The 16972-nt window shown below is 39.2% G+C and overlaps 1 long non-coding RNA gene across 3 annotated transcripts in view; it reads right to left on the reverse strand.

Moving 5' to 3' along the window:
* Positions 1-16190, reverse strand: part of LOC147359254 (uncharacterized) — a 264028-nt gene extending 247838 nt beyond the window's left edge. For all 3 annotated transcript variants that reach the window (XR_015140642.1, XR_015140640.1, XR_015140641.1), the window contains exon 1: positions 15741-16190. This is a non-coding gene — a long non-coding RNA (uncharacterized LOC147359254). The remainder of the gene's footprint in view (positions 1-15740) is intronic.
* Positions 16191-16972: the final 782 nt, after the last annotated feature.

The following is a 16972-nucleotide window of genomic DNA, read 5'->3' on the forward strand; positions in this document are numbered from 1 at the left end:
TGCTCTAAAAATTTTTCCAGTAAACATGCTGCAAGCCAGGGGGATCATGGGTTCCTTTATTAGCATATATAAGTTTTAGCAACTGCTGAAAACTTATCTTGAAGGCATAGCAGATCTCTGGTAATTGTGCATGGTTTTAGAACCAGTGTTTCATGGGTGTGAAATCAGATGAAACATGGTTATGAGGTTTTTGACCCAGATATTACCTTCTAAGTTTTGCCAAGACATTATATGCTTGGATCTTTCATCATATTTGTTTATATAAAGAAACTGAGGTTAAGTGCAGACATGACACTGAAACATGTTATAATTGTACTCTTTCAAAATATCACACGTGAAGCCTATCTTTGGGTGTGTATTCTTTTCTATATATAGTTTCATTTGCTAGTTTTCTGAGATCAAGCTCATATAACTTGAAGTAGAATGGGTACTTGCCTTCATACAGGGAATTTCATCTGATTTTTAGTTCAGTTCAGTCACTCAGTCACGTCTGACTCTTTGCAACCCCACGGATTGCAGCACGCCAGGCTTCCCTGTCCATCACCAACTCCCAGAGCTTACTCGAACTCATGTCCATCAAGTCAGTGATGCCATCCAATCTTCTCAGCCTCTGTCATCCCCTTCTCCTCCCACCTTCAATCTTTCCTAGCATCAGGGTCTTTTCCAATGAGTCCGTTCTTAGCATCAGGTGGCCGAGGTATTGGAGTTTCAGCTTCAGCATCAGTCCTTCCAATGAATATTCAGCACTGATTTTCTTTAGGATTGACTGGTTTGATCTCCTTGCTGTCCAAGAGACTCTCAAGAGTCTTCTCCAACACCACAGTTCAAAAGCATCAATTCTTTGGCACTCAGCTTTCTTTATAGTCCAACACTCACATCCATACATGACTACTGGAAAAACCATAGCTTTGACTAGAAGGACCATTGTTGGTAAAGTAATGTCTCTGCTTTTTAATATGCTATCTAAGTTGGTCATAGCTTTTCTTCCAAGGAGCAAGCATCTTTTAATTTCATGGCTGCAGTCACCATCTGCAGTGATTTTGGAGCCTCCGAAAATAGTCTTTCACCATTTCCATTGTTTCCCCATCTATTTGCCATGAAGTGATGGGACTGGATGCCGTGATCTTCGTTTTTTGAATGTTGAGTTGTAAGCCAACTTTTTCACTCTCCTCTTTCACTTTCATCAAGAGGCTCTTAAGTATACCAAATTTCAAAACAATGATTCACTCATAACCGCTGTCAGCAATTAGCCACCTTAAGAAAATGTTTACATTTTAAATCTCTTTGACAAAAGGTATCATTAAGATTCAAAACTTTAAGACTTTTTTAATGAAGTGACTTCCAGGGCACAAAAGCTTTTAATAGTTTCCAAAAAAAGAAAAAAAAAAAAGAAATTCCAATAGTAACTTCAGCTATGTTTCCTTCATATTTTTTGTCACTAAAATCTATTCCATATTATCTCTCGTGTGAGCATGCTAAATCACTTCAGTCATGTCCAACTCTTTGCAACCCTATGAACTGTAGCCTGCCAGGCTCCTCTGTCCATGGGATTCTCCAGGCAAGAATAGTGGAGTGGGTTTCCATGCCCTTCACCAGAGGATCTTCCTGATGCAGGGATCAAAATCATGTCTCTTTTGTCTCCTGCATTGGCAGGCAGGTTCTTTACCACTGTGCCAGCAGGGAAGCCCTATTATCTCTCAGGTTCATCCAATGGGATGCTTATAGTCTACTGTTTTAGTGAATTATTTTTTCTATAGTCTCTTAGGCATTTTTACAGGAGGGCAGATAGCAACTTTGCAAAGGATGGTCAAATGCTTGCAATGTATCATCTTCATGTTATAGTGTAATGCATAAACTCAACCTTAATAAAACTTCATAAAACCCCTAGATCTTCAGTATTATTAGTCTGCTCACATGGATGCAACATTTGGACAAGATATTTGGTATATGTCTTTAATACACTGTGACAGAATTAAATTTCCACAAACCATGTATAGGCAGACAATGGCAAATCCTCAGCTTGATGACTACAAAAAACAAACTCTTGTATACAAGGAACATAAAACTTAGCCAAGGCTGAATCATAGATTAGCACTCTGCTCATGAATACTGTTATCAGCACCTAAGGGGTTTGGAGTAAACCACTTCCTCTCTTCTCCGTCTTTATAGAACAGATAGTTCTATAGCTTTTTAGTTCCTTGCTTACTTACATTGTGATGTATTCATCTGGCCTGATGGTGTCATGTCTTGTGAATATGAATGTAGCTGGAGAAGTTAACAGGGAAACCAAACCCAGCCCTTCTTCCTCTTCCAAGGTCTACTTCTGTCTGGCTCCACTTTCCACGGCACCACCATGAATTTTATTTTCCCTAGACTCCTCAGGCAAATTTTAAGGATATTTTTAGATAACTAATATTGGTTCATCTTTTTTAAAAAATTCAAAAAATACATGTATGTAAAGAGAATAAGCACTTCATCAAGCAATAAATAGGTTCATATTCTTTTATGATGTGCATCATCTCAAATTTTTCCTGTCATTAAACATCATTTTAAAACAGGTGCAAATTTTCCATAGTATAGCAGTGTCAATATTTATTGCACTCATATCCTATTTTAACACTTAGGGGTTTTGCAGTATTCACTATTAAAATCAACAAGCAATGAACAACTTGATGAGATAATTGTTGTAGACATTCTTGACTGATGAAGATAAATTCTAGAGCATGAAAGAGCTTTGGTTTATTGTCATTTTCTTCCAAAAAGTTTTCCCAATTTACCCTCCCAACACTGGAGTCTAGGGGTATCTGTTTCCCTATTTCTTTTCCAACACTGGTTAATGATTAACTGAAAATTTAACAACAAAACTATACATTATCTTAAGCCTGTTCATTCACTTAGAAGAATATCATATGGGAAACTTCTTAGGTTGGTCTGCTTCTGGTTAACTAAGAAAAAAATTTTGGAGCAGGTAGTCCCACAAGCTAGGGGAATGGGGAACACGATGGGATAGAGGCTAGGACAAGGAGAGAATCCACGCCTCTGGGCTGAAACGGGAAGACTCTGGGATTTCCCAGTGACTCAGCAGTAAAGAATCTGCCTACAATGCAGGAGCGTAGGAGACATGGGTACCATCCTTGGGTTGGGAAGATCCCCTGGAGGAGGGCATGGCAACCCACTGCAGTACTCTTGCCTGGAGAATCCCATGGACAGAGGAGGCTGGTGGGTTACAGTCCACGGGGTCACAAAGAGTCTGACATGATGAAAGCTACTGAGCACACAGGCACGCACACATTGGAAGACTCTATGGGGTTAACATGGAAAGTCTAGGCGTCACCAGAGACAAAGGCTTCAGCACTGAGAACAAGTCCTCTTTTCAACTACTCCTAACTCACAGGAGAAAAACTAAATTTGCCACCAATGCCCCTTTCATTAAATATTAAACAAAGACACTGGTAAGTAAAGGAGAGGGGACATATGGATTGATACATAGGTTGGTTTGTCAGCCAAATGTCAGCCACTGTGTATCCCAAGTCCTCTACATTTCGGGGTCATTCTTTTCTTTTACTCTTCAAATAGCAAGATGTCCTTTCCCGTGACATATACCATAAAAAAAAAAAACAACAAAACTCCCAGGGTTATATCATCTCTCTGAGAATTCTTAGGCAATTGACATTTTCCTTTTCATTTATTCCTGTTCCCCGCCTCCCCACCTCTGGTTTGGGCTTTGTCTTAGTGGTTGTGGTTTCTGTCATGGTCATGTGACACATCACCCCATCTATCTGTCCAGATTGACACAAAAATTAGGCTTTTACAGGAAGCTTAGTGTAAAAGGAGAATTATAGTACAATATGGAAACAGGCTAATGTTAATATTCACTTTAACTGATCTAAATATTTACTCATGAATCTTCACCATACTTTTCTCACTGACTATGAACAGGTGACACAGATTTGAGGTGGATCTGGAAGGATATGTAAGAGTTAGCAGAAAGTTGGCAATATGCACTTCGGTCAGAGGTGTTTCAGGCACAAGAGGACATGGTTTGGTGAGAGAACATGGCTACATGATAGCAGCCGTGTTTGTAGGCAGTGGTAGAGATAAGGCTGGAAAACTGGCAAGGAAAACACACAAAAAACTATTTGCCCCATGTCAAGTATTTGGAATACATCCTGAAGATGATGGGGATTTACTGTAAGGTTTCCAGCAGGGTTTCCATGGTGGCTCAGGCAGTAAAGAATCTGCCTGAAAAGCAGGAGACCCAGGTTTGAGCCCTGGTTCAGGAAGATCCCTTGGAGAAGGAAATGGCAACCCACTCCAGTATTCTTACCTGGAGAATTCCATGGACAGAGAAGCCTGATGTCCATAGGATTGCAAAGAGTCAGACACACGACTGAGCAACTAACACTTTCACTTTTACTTTCCAGCAGGGTGCAACATGATCAGATTCTTGCATTTAATTATCATATACTAAGGCATATATATGAAATCTAGAAAGATGGTGCTGATGAACCTATATGCAGAGCACCAGTGGAGACAAAGACGTGGAGGACAGACTGATGGACACAGCCTGAATGGGAAGAAGGAGAGGGTGGGAGGTATGGAGAGAGTAACATGCAAGCATACTTACCATATGTAAAATAGATAGCCAATGGAAATTTGCTGTATGACTCAGGGAACTCACACTGGGGCTCAGTAACAGCCTAGAGGGGTAGGATGGGGAGGGAAGTGGCAGGGACATTCAAGTGGGAGAGGACATGGGTAAACCTATGGCTGATTCATGTTGATGTTTGGTAGAAACCAATGCAATATTGTAAAGCAATTATCTTTCAAGTAAAAATAAGTAAATAAAGAAAAATATTTAAAAAAAATTGCCTTCTATAGGTAGTATGGAAGATGCTGCCATCAGAATCTAACGAGAAGTAAGATGACTTATAAGGAAGCTATTGCCATAGTCCCAGCAAGAAATAATAAAACCCTGAGCTAGAACTGTAACAGCAGGGTGTGGAGGACAACTTGAGAGATATTTGAGAGGTTGAATTGATGGGCCCTGATCCTGTCATAAAGAAATATGAAGCATTATAAAAAAAAATTGTTGTTTAAAATTTCAGCTCGATGCCTTCAGAAATAGCTAGCAATTTGCAAGTTCCTTGTGTAAGACAGATTTTTGCATTTAAAAACATTTATTTAGAAAAATGATCAAGAAAGTAGACTCTTCTTCCTTAGATGTCTGTTGATATGCATGATGAAGTTTGAGAGAATCAAAATCATTCCTTCTGGCTTTTTTTTTTTTTTTTTTTTGTAGTTTGTGCCCTTTAAACTAAATCCAGATCTAACAATTTCAGGCTATTATTATAAGAGGGAAATCATAAAAGCATTTTGCCAAAGCCACCCAAACTATACATCTTTTAGGAGATCTACCACTAAGCAGGCAAGAGAGAGAAAAATCAGAGAGCAATGCTTTTAAGATGAGAGACAAGAAGCAGATCAAACATGTTGGGTTGAGGTTAGAGCTGTCAGCTCCTTCAAATACTTGACTTACGTTAGAAAGATCTGTAGTGCAGACTGGGAGGCGGAACCGGGTTCTAAAATTGGAACCCTAGTAGGAAATGATTACAGTTCTGTGATTAATTTATGCAAAAGTAGAATCATACCAACTCATAGTCCAGGCTGGAAACTGAGTCTCTTTGTAATAAGTCTTGGAGTTTCTGATGTTAGTTTTCAAGTTATCCAACCCCTCCTTGGGTGAGTGAGTTTGCAGACCCGAATCAGACGTCACCTTTACATAGACCTTGCCTAGGAACTGCTTTTTTTCTTCAGTTGGTAAGTGGTTTCCTGCCCTTTATGTAATGTTTCCAAGGTAGGTTTCCAAATGGATGAGACATAATTTCCTGAGCCTGAATGTGAACAAAATTGCAATTGTTTTAACTAGTCCTATGGGCTTCTAGCTCAGGGCCTTAAACACTTATCATCTTGATCGTGGCTCTCACTACATTAAATGAGCAACTGTGATTAGCAACATGAGAACATGGTTGCATTTTGCCTGTCTTTGAATCCCGGTATAAATCTATCACTGGAGCTCAGAGATTTCAGGCTTTTGGTGATCGGACGAGAACACACAAAAGCTTCTAAGAACTACTGGAAAAGTGAAACAGTGGCTCCCAGCCATCGTTCTCTTGCGTCTCTGCCGCGTTAATGTGTTCCACATTCATCTCTCAGTCCGTATGCTCTGAGGGGTACTTGGAGTGTTCCAGAAAGAACATCTTACTCCCCGATTCTAAGTTATCAGAGTTTTATATCATATGCATGTACTCTGAGGAGCAGCTTCTACATTTATTTAGAACACACATATCTTAAAGAGTTGCTCAGGATTTTTTCTTTAGTAACTTTAGATGAAGTTATTACTTTGTGAAAATATCAAATCACACACAGAAAAGAAGAGAAATGAGAAGACTGTCTCTCTGTCTACTACTGTGTGAGGACCCAGCGAGAAAGCAGCTGTCTGTCAGCCACAAAGAGTTTGCTCACTAGGAACTCAACTGGTCAGCACCTTGATATTGGATTTCTCTAATCCCAGAACTACAAAATAGTTTTTATTGTTTAAGACAAAAAAGAATTATTTTTCTTTTACAAAGCTTTTATATTTTATGTTCACATTAAGTGATTTTCTGTTTCCCATCATAGGAATTTTCTTTGAAACCGTTAAAAGGGTTTTAGTATCTGGTCTCTTATTATAATAACACATTAATAGAGTTTTACTGAAAAGAAACACTGTAATTAGATTTGCCATATAAACTCTGTTAGCTAAACCACTCCATACTCTGCTGAAACAAGATGATATTGCTGCTATAACAGTATTTTTATGGATACATACACAAAGGTGAAGGGGCCACAGTAGCTCATGCTACTGTATATCTGGTTTTACCCAGTGACCTAGTCTGGTGTCTGAGACAAAAGCTAAGTTTGCAACGGTAGTGGCTATGTTCAAACCCCCCTCCTTCTCCTTCCCTCCCTTTTCAGTCTTCTCTCTTCCCATCTCCTGCTAAATTCCTGAATATTCCATTCAGGTTGGGAAACTAGACAGTGAGAGTACTACTATAGGTACTCAAGTAATTGCTGTCACTCTCCATCGCTAGTTTGGGAAGCTTTCTGCAACGCCTTAGCCCTACTTCTCGGCTGCCCAGCACATTCACAGAACAGTTTTCTGTTCATACTTGCTGAAGAATCACCGATTCTGTCAAGCATTGAAATTCTGCTTCTCAATAATTCAGCTTAAAAAGTCAAACGAGTGGGACTTCCCTGGCAGTTCTGTACTTAAGACTCCATGTTTTCAATGCAGGGGATGTGGGTTTGATCCCTGGTCAAGGAACTAAGATGCCATATGCCTCGTGGTAACAAAAGTCAAACTAGTAAAAATAAAACTGCTGCTGCTGTTGCTAAGTTGCTTCAGTCATGTCCGACTCTGTGCGACCCCATAGACGGCAGCCCACTAGGCTCCTCTGTCCCTGGGATTCTCCAGGCAAGAATACTGGAGTGGGTTGCCATTTCCTTCTCCAATGCATGAAAGTGAAAAGTGAAAGTGAAGTTGCTCAGTCGTGCCTCACTCTTAGCGACTCCATGGACTGCAGCCTACCAGGCTCCTCCATCCATGAGATTTTCCAGGCAAGAGTACTGGAGTGGGTTGCCATTGCCTTCTCCAAAAGTAAAACTAATGAATACTAATTCAGAGCCACACCCCGTGTTAGGTAGGTACTGAAGAAATATGAGGAGCAAGATACAAATCCTCATCTTGATGTTCCTCAGCAAACATATATACTGTCTGTATGATGGACTTGCAGATTCGCATGGTGGTGTATGAGAGGAATGATCGCCCTCCACAGTGGGCACCCGGGGGGTCGGGGGGCGCAGATGCTAGTTTACTTTCCTGGTAACTGTCACAAGCTTGTGTGTGTTCTCACCCCAGCACCTAAGGCTTAAATCTTCGCACTCTAATGACAAATTTACACTGGGATTCAAAGAGCCTCGGTGTCCCTGCTCTGACTTCTAAGGAAGAAGCAGCTTGGCTAGTTCATTTGAATAAAAGGCAGCAAAACAGAACTGGAGGAAGGAGGATGGCCTTAAATACCTGCATTAATACCTGCAGGTGAAACAACACAGAGTACTTTAAAGAGATACAAATAGACTGGAAAGGAGGACGGACTGGTGTAGGGGTGACAGGGGGCTGACCGATTTGACCCATGAACAAAAGCAGTTTGGGGACCCTTTGGGAGAGAGCATGGCAGCTTGAGGGAGATCAAAAAATAAAAGCAATTTTTTAAGATTTGTTGCAGTGCATCATCCATTATAGTCTTCCATCTGGCAAGTTTAAGGAGCCACAGTAAAAATTTTAATTGTTTACAATGGTAGGATTGTATTTCCTCTGATGGCAACACTGTACTGAGGATTGTTCATGGGGTGGCACGATTTTATGGGATTTGTCTTTGTTTCAACATCGCCTGTGAATTGTTTGCTAATTATTTTGAACAAACTTGTTTATTTCTTCTAAATAAATTTAAATCACTCAAGTGTTATACTTCTAACTACTAACACAGTGCCAGGCACATTTTAGTTTTCCATATTGTCCTGCCCACCATTCTTTCCTCATTTTTTTTTCCCAGTGGCTCTATCTCACCTCTCTTTTGAGAATGACTCTTCTTCCCACTCGTTGCCTTGATGGGAATATAAATCAAGATGCCTTCCCACATCTATTTCTTCCAATCATCACAATGAAGGCAGGCTCATTGACTGCTCTGGTGGCCAAGATGGGCTTAGTGTTTCCTTTTCCTTAGAGCATTTTCCTTATAAAGCTTGTGTAGCTTTGAGATGGAAATCTTTCATAAAGCCTCTTGCCAATTTATAACCCCAAACTGTCTTTTCTCAAGGACCTGGGAAAATCCCTTTGAAATGTAACCATCAAGACATATAGACCCCTCATCTTCCAGTATCTATGGGAGGATTGAACCCTAACTTTGGTGGGAGCATTGTGTCAAGTTGTAAAATTACCTCCTGTCATGATGATATGGGGCTTCCTTGTGGCTCAGATGGTAAATAATCCACCTGAAATGCAGGAAACCTGGGTTCGGTCCCTGAGTTGGGAGGATCCCCTGGAGAAGGGAAAGGTTACTCACGCCATTATTCTGGGGGTTGCATTATTCTCCATTATCCATGGAGTCACAAAGAGTCAGACACAACTGAGCAACTTTCACTCACTCACATGACGATATGAGAAAGTTTACTTTCCTTTTGTGTTAAGTCAACTAGTAAGCATGGGTAGCCTACAACCTACTCCTCACCCCACCTCTAAACCCTGCTTCTCTTTGTTTCAGCAAGGTTGAGTTCGTAGTTCTCTCCTCTCTCCCCTCTTGAAATAGCCATGAATAAAGTCTCTGTTGTCGGTTTAGTTTTGTGCTGTGAAAGTTTCACTGTGTCACTGGGATCTTCAGGCACTCTGTTTCCCCTGGGAATGTGGATCCTGAAGAGAGTAATACAAGGATACACATCATGTAGAAATGAGATAACCTAACTACACTAAAAAAGTCACAACCTTTTGGTTCTTTCTCCTTAGATCTCTGGATTAACCCTCATTCCCTCGCCTTTTAATCCTGTGAGTTGCCCCATATACTTCCAGTGAGCTCCCTTCTTTGTCCAGAAACTGTTTAGAAACTATGCTCACTGATGGATATGGGTTATCTATCTTAACCCTCACAAAACCTCTACTAGGTAAGAAGTATCAATCCAATATTAAAGAAAAAGAAATTCAGAGTACTTCAAAGTCTATTATTTTTATAAAGGTCACCAGTTAGTAAAATCAGGATTCTGAAAATACATTCTCTTTCTACAAATGATCATTGAAATAAAACTCACAAATATAGATCCCATAAAATTACAAAGAACAAATTCACCTCAAGTGTAGAGTTTGGCTTTGTTTGTTCAATAAATGTCTCCCTTCTGTCCTCCCAACACTTCCTCATAATGACTTCTGTAAAAGGTTACTATCTCTCAGGACACCTCTTAGTCTGTCAGTGGGTCACATTTCCCTTCCCTAAATGTTCTAATAAAAGCAGAAATGCTTGACGAAGATGGAGAGATTTAGCTCTGATGATTCATGCGTTGTGCTATGCTTAGTTGCTCAGTCGTGTCCAACCCTTTGCAACCCCATGGACTGTAGCCCTTCAGGCTCCTCTATCCATGGGGATTCTCCAGGCAAGAATACTGGAGTAGGTTGCCATGCCATCTCCATGAGCATGAACCCAGGCCTCCAGCATTGCAGAAGGATTCTTTACTGTCTGAGCCATCAGAGAAAACCAGTTCATGCATTGGTCAATATCAATTTTTGTTTATATTTGAAAGGAAGGGGATTATGATTCAACTTCATACTTGCTACCAATTTCTACAAACTCATCTCTTTCCTAACTCATCTTTGTCACCTTCTAATCAATAACGTTCACTGACTTTTTTACTCTAAAGAAATAACAGGCTTTCAAGTCGCCTTATGACACAGTTCCATGTTCCACATTCAATAGGACTATGACTTTAACAGACATGGCCTCTATTCTGTCATATAACTCTCTTTCTTTCCCCTGCCTGCCTTCCCTCACATACCATGTTCTGTCTTTCATTCATTCTTTTTCATTTTGCTTATTCTAATCCTTTTATTTGAAAGTCTATTTCAATACTCTCTATTTTGCATTAAGCTTCCCAGCAATTAGAACATCCTATACAGATCGATTTCTTTCTTGAACTTTAATTGTATTCCTGGTCAGCACAATTTATCCATCAATTTTCTCTAATTGTTGAAAGTTCATTAACCTTGTCTCTCAAGAACTGTGCCATAGTGTGGCATCCTTATGGTGAGCTAATGAGTTAAAAAAAAAAAAAAAGGGTAAGTTCTTAATTAAAGATCATCTTTTAGACAAAACTAGGTAATGAGCTATAAAGAAGATATGAAATGAATGAGTTTTACTTCCTTTCACTTAAAAAGAAAAAAAGATTATCTAAAAATCCTATAAACTACAGCTTTTGAGAAGTGTTTGTTCCAGATCAAATAGGATAACAAAATAAACAAGAGAACTCTCTTTTCACAGGTTAAATACTCCTTTATTCTTTGATGCTAATAACACCTTCATGACAAGCCTGGGGAGTAATAATTATTAATTCAGTTTTGCTACTCAAGCAACTGATAGAACTTGAGTTACTTGCCCAAGATCACATAGGTGATTTAGAATTGGAACCTAATGAAAGTCTGTTACAAAATACCTCCATATTCTTGCTTCTATCTGCGGTAGGGAGAATATTGTATCTTTCAAAATGCCCATGTTCTAATCCCCGGAACATGTAAAGGTCTTATGTTATATGGCAAAGGGCAATTAAGGTAGCAAATGAAATTAACTTTGCTAGTCAACTGACCTTAAACTGGGAAGATTATTCTAGATTATAACCAGACATGTCTAATATAACCACAAATGTCCTCAAAGAGTGGAAGAGGAAAACAGAAGAATCAGTGTCAAAGTGATGCATTCTGAGAAAGACTCCATTGGCCATTGCCGGCTTTGAAGACAGAATGGGGAGGCCATAGGACAAGTAATGTGAGCAGCCCCTAGGATCTGGAAAAGGCAAGAAAGGGGATCTTCTCCTGGAGATTCCAGAAATCAACACAGCTCTGACACACACCTCTGATTTTAGCCCAGTAAGACCCATTTTGAACTTCTAATCTCCAGAACAATAAAATAAGAAATGTATGTGGTTTTAAGCTGCTAAATCTGTGGTAATCTGGTGAAGTAGCAACAGGAAATTAATACACATTCCAAACTAATATTTGAAATTCCACAATGGTTTAAGATTTAACTAATGGCAAAGGTACATGAGTTTGATCCCAAAGGATTCTGAAGATACAGTTTAACCCGAGGAAGGCTACCTTCAAGATTTTTTTTTTTTGGTCTCTCTTGGAAAAAAATTCACCTGATGCTAGAGAGTTTTTAACTTCTTCATCTAAGAATATTAGACGACTGAGGCAATAAGAAGATCTGAAACATCTACTACAGACTCATACCAATGAATTTGCTTTCATTCAACAGTATCAGTCCCTAAATTTAGTAGTTCCTACCAATTAGAGATAGAAATATCTTTTAATGCATACATATTGTCTTCCAGAAAGCTCTTAAAGTCACCAGTTTTTAGCTACCATAATTGGGGAACATGTATACATGTATATGAACAGATTTTCTTAAGTTACATAGTAATTACACAGACTAGGCTATGTGTCTCAGGCAAGAAAAATATGCATATATCAGCTTAAAGATCTCCCAGTATACCCCAATTATGAGTTGTACAGTAACCATAAACCACAGTTATACAGTAACCCTAAATTATTTATTAATGCAATAAGTACTCACTGAACACTCATTATGTGCTAAACATTATTCTTGGTGATTGGGATATATCAGAAAATCACTGTATTTCCTAGAAAACTGTTTTTCTTGAGAACTTTTTAAATGTTCTCATTTAAACTTAACTCCTAATTCACATAGTATCTCAAGCTCCATAATCCTGATTAAAAATTCTGTTCCACTCATTATACTGAACGCCTGATATAGTGATTAAGAAAATACATTGTAGAGTCAGAAATTTGGGTTTGGGACACTCTCATCTCCTAGCTGGCACATTGGGCAAGGTAATAAAAATTAGTTGTAACTTTCTTTTCTGTAAAATGGAAATATCCTATAGAATTGTTGGAAGCTGTAATTACAACTAATACATTATTCATATAGCATCTTACATGCTATCAAGTATCCAATAACGATCATTATTGTTTATTGATCACTATTATATCATATTGCTTATATTGTATTACTTTGATCATACTTGTTATGCTGTTGCTATTTGCCCACTAATATAGGCCTGAAAAGCAAAAGACACAAATTCTGACTGAGACATAGAGGTAATTCTGCCATGATATTGACCTTGCTGATTTGTAACTTATTTGCACCTCCAGTTATAACAAGGCAATTGATTTTGAATGACCTTTACTAGTTTGTTTGGTTTTTCCTAAATTTAAGTGGTCTGATCATCCTATTCACTGAAAAGAGCATTTACCAGCAAACAGTGGTTGGGAGTAGGATGTATCTCTTTAGATACATTCAGAGGGAAAGCTGTTTCTACCTATTGTAAGCAGATTCATGACAGTAACACCGAACCCTTCCTTAGGGTTAAGATCTTATGCTTATGCTGAGTTTCTTATTCACGTCCAATTCTTTGCAACCCCATGGACTGTAGCCCACCAGGCTCCTCTGTCCATGGGATTTTTCAAGCAAGAATACTGGAGTAGGTTGTCATGTCCTCCAGGGGATCTTCCTGACCCAGGGATTGAACCCTCATCTCTTGTATCTCCTGCACTGCAGGCGGATTCTTTACCTGCTGAGCCATCAGGGTCAGGTATTCACAAATCCAAGGAAGAGATCATCAGTTTTGCAACAAATATTAATATAACAGAATGGAACATAGTTTGGGCAGCCAGGCTGTTTTCTCTAGGTTACAATTAAAAAGTTGAAGCAATATCAGGGAGAATGTTCTGAGATCATCTTTCTAAACAACCAAAAGGAGAAAATTTAAGTATCTGACACCTGTCATTAATTAATTAATAAAAGTAATATAATTAATTACATATCTGATACCTGAATCAACAATCTATTATTTATCTACATAGTCTCATTTCCATTCCCCTTCCCCCACTGATTTCCAAAGAATTTTTTGTGACATTGAAATAAAGGAGTTTTGTGTCCATGTAAACATTTTTATTGGGCAAATAATGACTCGAAATGTTTCATTTTCATTGACAAGTTTAAGTACACTTCTTTTTTTACATTTTAGAAATTAGGCATAGGAATACAAATATATTTATCATCCTTTGGCTGAGATAATAGCTCCCCATTGGGACCCAATAAATAGCCTCTAATGTTTATTTAATCAATAAACAATTAAAATGGGATCCAAAGGCCAACAAACATACAGGCAAGAATCCATGAGTGTATGGCTCACCTTGGAACCATGCATTTAGCCTTGATGCACACACTTCCTTGCTGAAAGCAAGCGCTTTGCACATAAGCCACACACTGTGTTGATCTGAGAAACTCTGAGCCCAAATCCCAGTTGACAAAGCACACCTGCAGTGGCTCAGCCTTTCAACATGTCTCCTCCTGACACTAACCAGGTAGGGAAATGGGTGGGGTGGGCTGGGGTGGGAGGTGAGCCTTCAGCCCCATGAGTGTATCTTCACCTTAACAGCATGTGAGTGATTTCACAGAAATCCACCCAGCATTTTGGAGTAAATCACTTCCATCTCCCATGTTACCATGATCAAGCCAGAAGTGTTGTATTTGACATTGTGGACATCTATTGAAGACACTGATATTTTCAAACAAACAAAGGTTCCTGAGTAAGATGTATAAGACTGACAAAAGAGTGTTTTCACTGAAAGTCATTCTTTCCTCTTTTCTTTTCCTTCTGTAAATAAAGGAGGTTTTATATTTGTCCTGCCCAGCAGACCTTTCTGCAACAATGGAAAAGTTCTATATCTGAGCTGTTCATTACTATAGCCACTAACCATGTGCAACTAACAAAGATGTCTAGTGGGACTGAAGAAGAAAACTTTAAAGTCATATATTAAAAGAAAAGAGGGCATCAGAGGATGAGATGGTTAGATAGCATCACCGACTCAATGGACATGAATCTGAGCAAACTCCGGGAGATAGTAAAGGACAGGGAACGTTGGTGTGCTGCAGTCCATGGAGATGCAAAGAGTCAGACACTACTTAGTGACTGAACAACAACAAAATTATTAGTGGCAACTGCATTAAATAACATAGATCTAGACATTGATGAGCACATTTCACATTTTGAAATTTGGGATTAATGAGAATTGATCAAATGAACAGTTTAGCAAAATAAAGTAGAAACTGATATAAGGAAACAGAGAGGCAAATTCATTTCAGCTATCATTTTCAGTGCAAAGTGTAATTGCTTCTTAAGTATAAACTTCCTCAGGCAACTGTAAATATTTTGTTCTGGTCAATAGTTTATAGTATTTTGATCAATTGGAAGGTACTAGATACCATGGTGGAGAAGGCGATGGCACCCCACTCCAGTACTCTTGCCTGGAAAATCCCGTGGACTGAGGAGCCTGGTAGGCTGCAGTCCATGGGGTCGCTGAGAGTCGGACGTGACTGAGCGACTTACATTTCACTTTTCACTTTCATCCATTGGAGAAGGAAATGGCAACCCACTCCAGTTTTCTTGCCTGGAGAATCCCAGGGACGGGGGAGCCTGGTGGGCTGCCATCTACGGGGTCACACAGAGTGGGACACGACTGACGTGACTTAGCAGCAGCAGCAGATACCATGGATTTCTAGTTTTCAAATGACACTACAGCAATAAAATACAGTTATCACAAAAATACTTTTTAACAGTAAAATGAGAAAGAATCACAATATCATGGATTTGCTCATCTGTTTCAAAATGTTGGGAACAAGAAGACTTCTTGCTATTCTACTTGAAATAACCCTTCATCAAAATGATGTAAGAAGTTTTTCTGCGTGTTCCCTTCAAAATAACACCCTAAATAACAAGAAGAGACTCAGATTGCACCATCAAAGAAAATGAAACCATAAGTAATCTAAATTATGCCACACATTTACAGACCTTTCACTCACCTCCATGCAAAGCCAGAGGTTTATTCTCCAGAGTGCTGGTCTCCAAGCCCTAGATCTGGGATCCTATTGTTGGGGATGCATGTGTTTTCAAACTCATCCCAGTCCTACTGAATCAGAAAATCTGGAGGTGAGGCCCAATTGCCTGTGGTTTAACAAGTCTTCCAGGTGATTCTGTAGTATACCTAAAAACCACTGCCCTCAGATAACTGAACCAGAGAAGTTCTGAGGTCCTTAGCCCAGGAATAAGGTTGTCATTTAAATTCAACACTGAAGACCGGGGAATAAAGGGAAATACTTATTGAAAGACTCCAGCTCTAGGACAGTAGCAGCCTCACAGCCCTTCAGACAGAAGATTGTGGGATCCACTATTGGTGAGACGAACTACCCCAGAGAAAATTAGCCAGTTAACAAGCTGTGGGCTACCTGATTGCCCTACACTCCACAGCGCTAATCAACTAGGTTTAAGTGCCCGATCTTAGATCTGATTGGATAGTCAAGGGGTGATCAGATATTCAAGGACACCAAGACAAACAGAAAATCTGGGCACTCAAGGGAAACAGATGATGTAGGGACCCAACGAAAACCTCAATATATATACATATATAATTAATGATCTTTCAAAAGAGAAAAAAAGGAAATAAAAATATCATGATATGCACAAGAAGGGCTTCCCATGCAGCTCAGTGGTAAAGAATCACCTGCCAACACAAGAGACGAGGGTTCAATCCCTGGTTTGGGAAAGTCACCTGGAGAAGGAAATGGCAATCCACTCCAGTATCCTTGCCTGGAGAATTCCATGCACAGAGGAGCCTGGCGGGCTATAGTCCATGGGGTCACAAAGAGTAGGACACAACTTAGTGACTAAACAACAATAATAAAATACATAAGGAAAATTTGTAGAAAATAGCTGAAACTTCAAAATGTGATCATTGAAATTAGAATTCAATAGAAGATTTAACAGAGCATTAAATCAGGAATTCAGAAAATAAAACAGAAAGTAGATAGTAAAAAAATAAATCAATTTGTTAAAAGACCTACTCAAGTGATCCAAATATGCAAAAAATAGGGGCCCAAATAAGAGTGTAAAATGAGAAAAAGAGAGATAAGAGAGAGAGAGGTGATAAGAGAGAGGAAAATTTTAAAGCAATCATGTAAGAACATTTTTTGGAAATGAAAAACAACTCTCTTACTGAACATCCAGCCTAATAAACAAGAAGAAAAGACACATCATC

This window comes from Bos grunniens, chromosome 14 (genome assembly GCF_055505025.1).
Source record: "Bos grunniens cultivar Pamir isolate PY7600 chromosome 14, Bosgru_T2T1.0, whole genome shotgun sequence".
In the NCBI taxonomy this organism is placed as follows: Eukaryota; Metazoa; Chordata; class Mammalia; order Artiodactyla; family Bovidae; genus Bos; species Bos grunniens.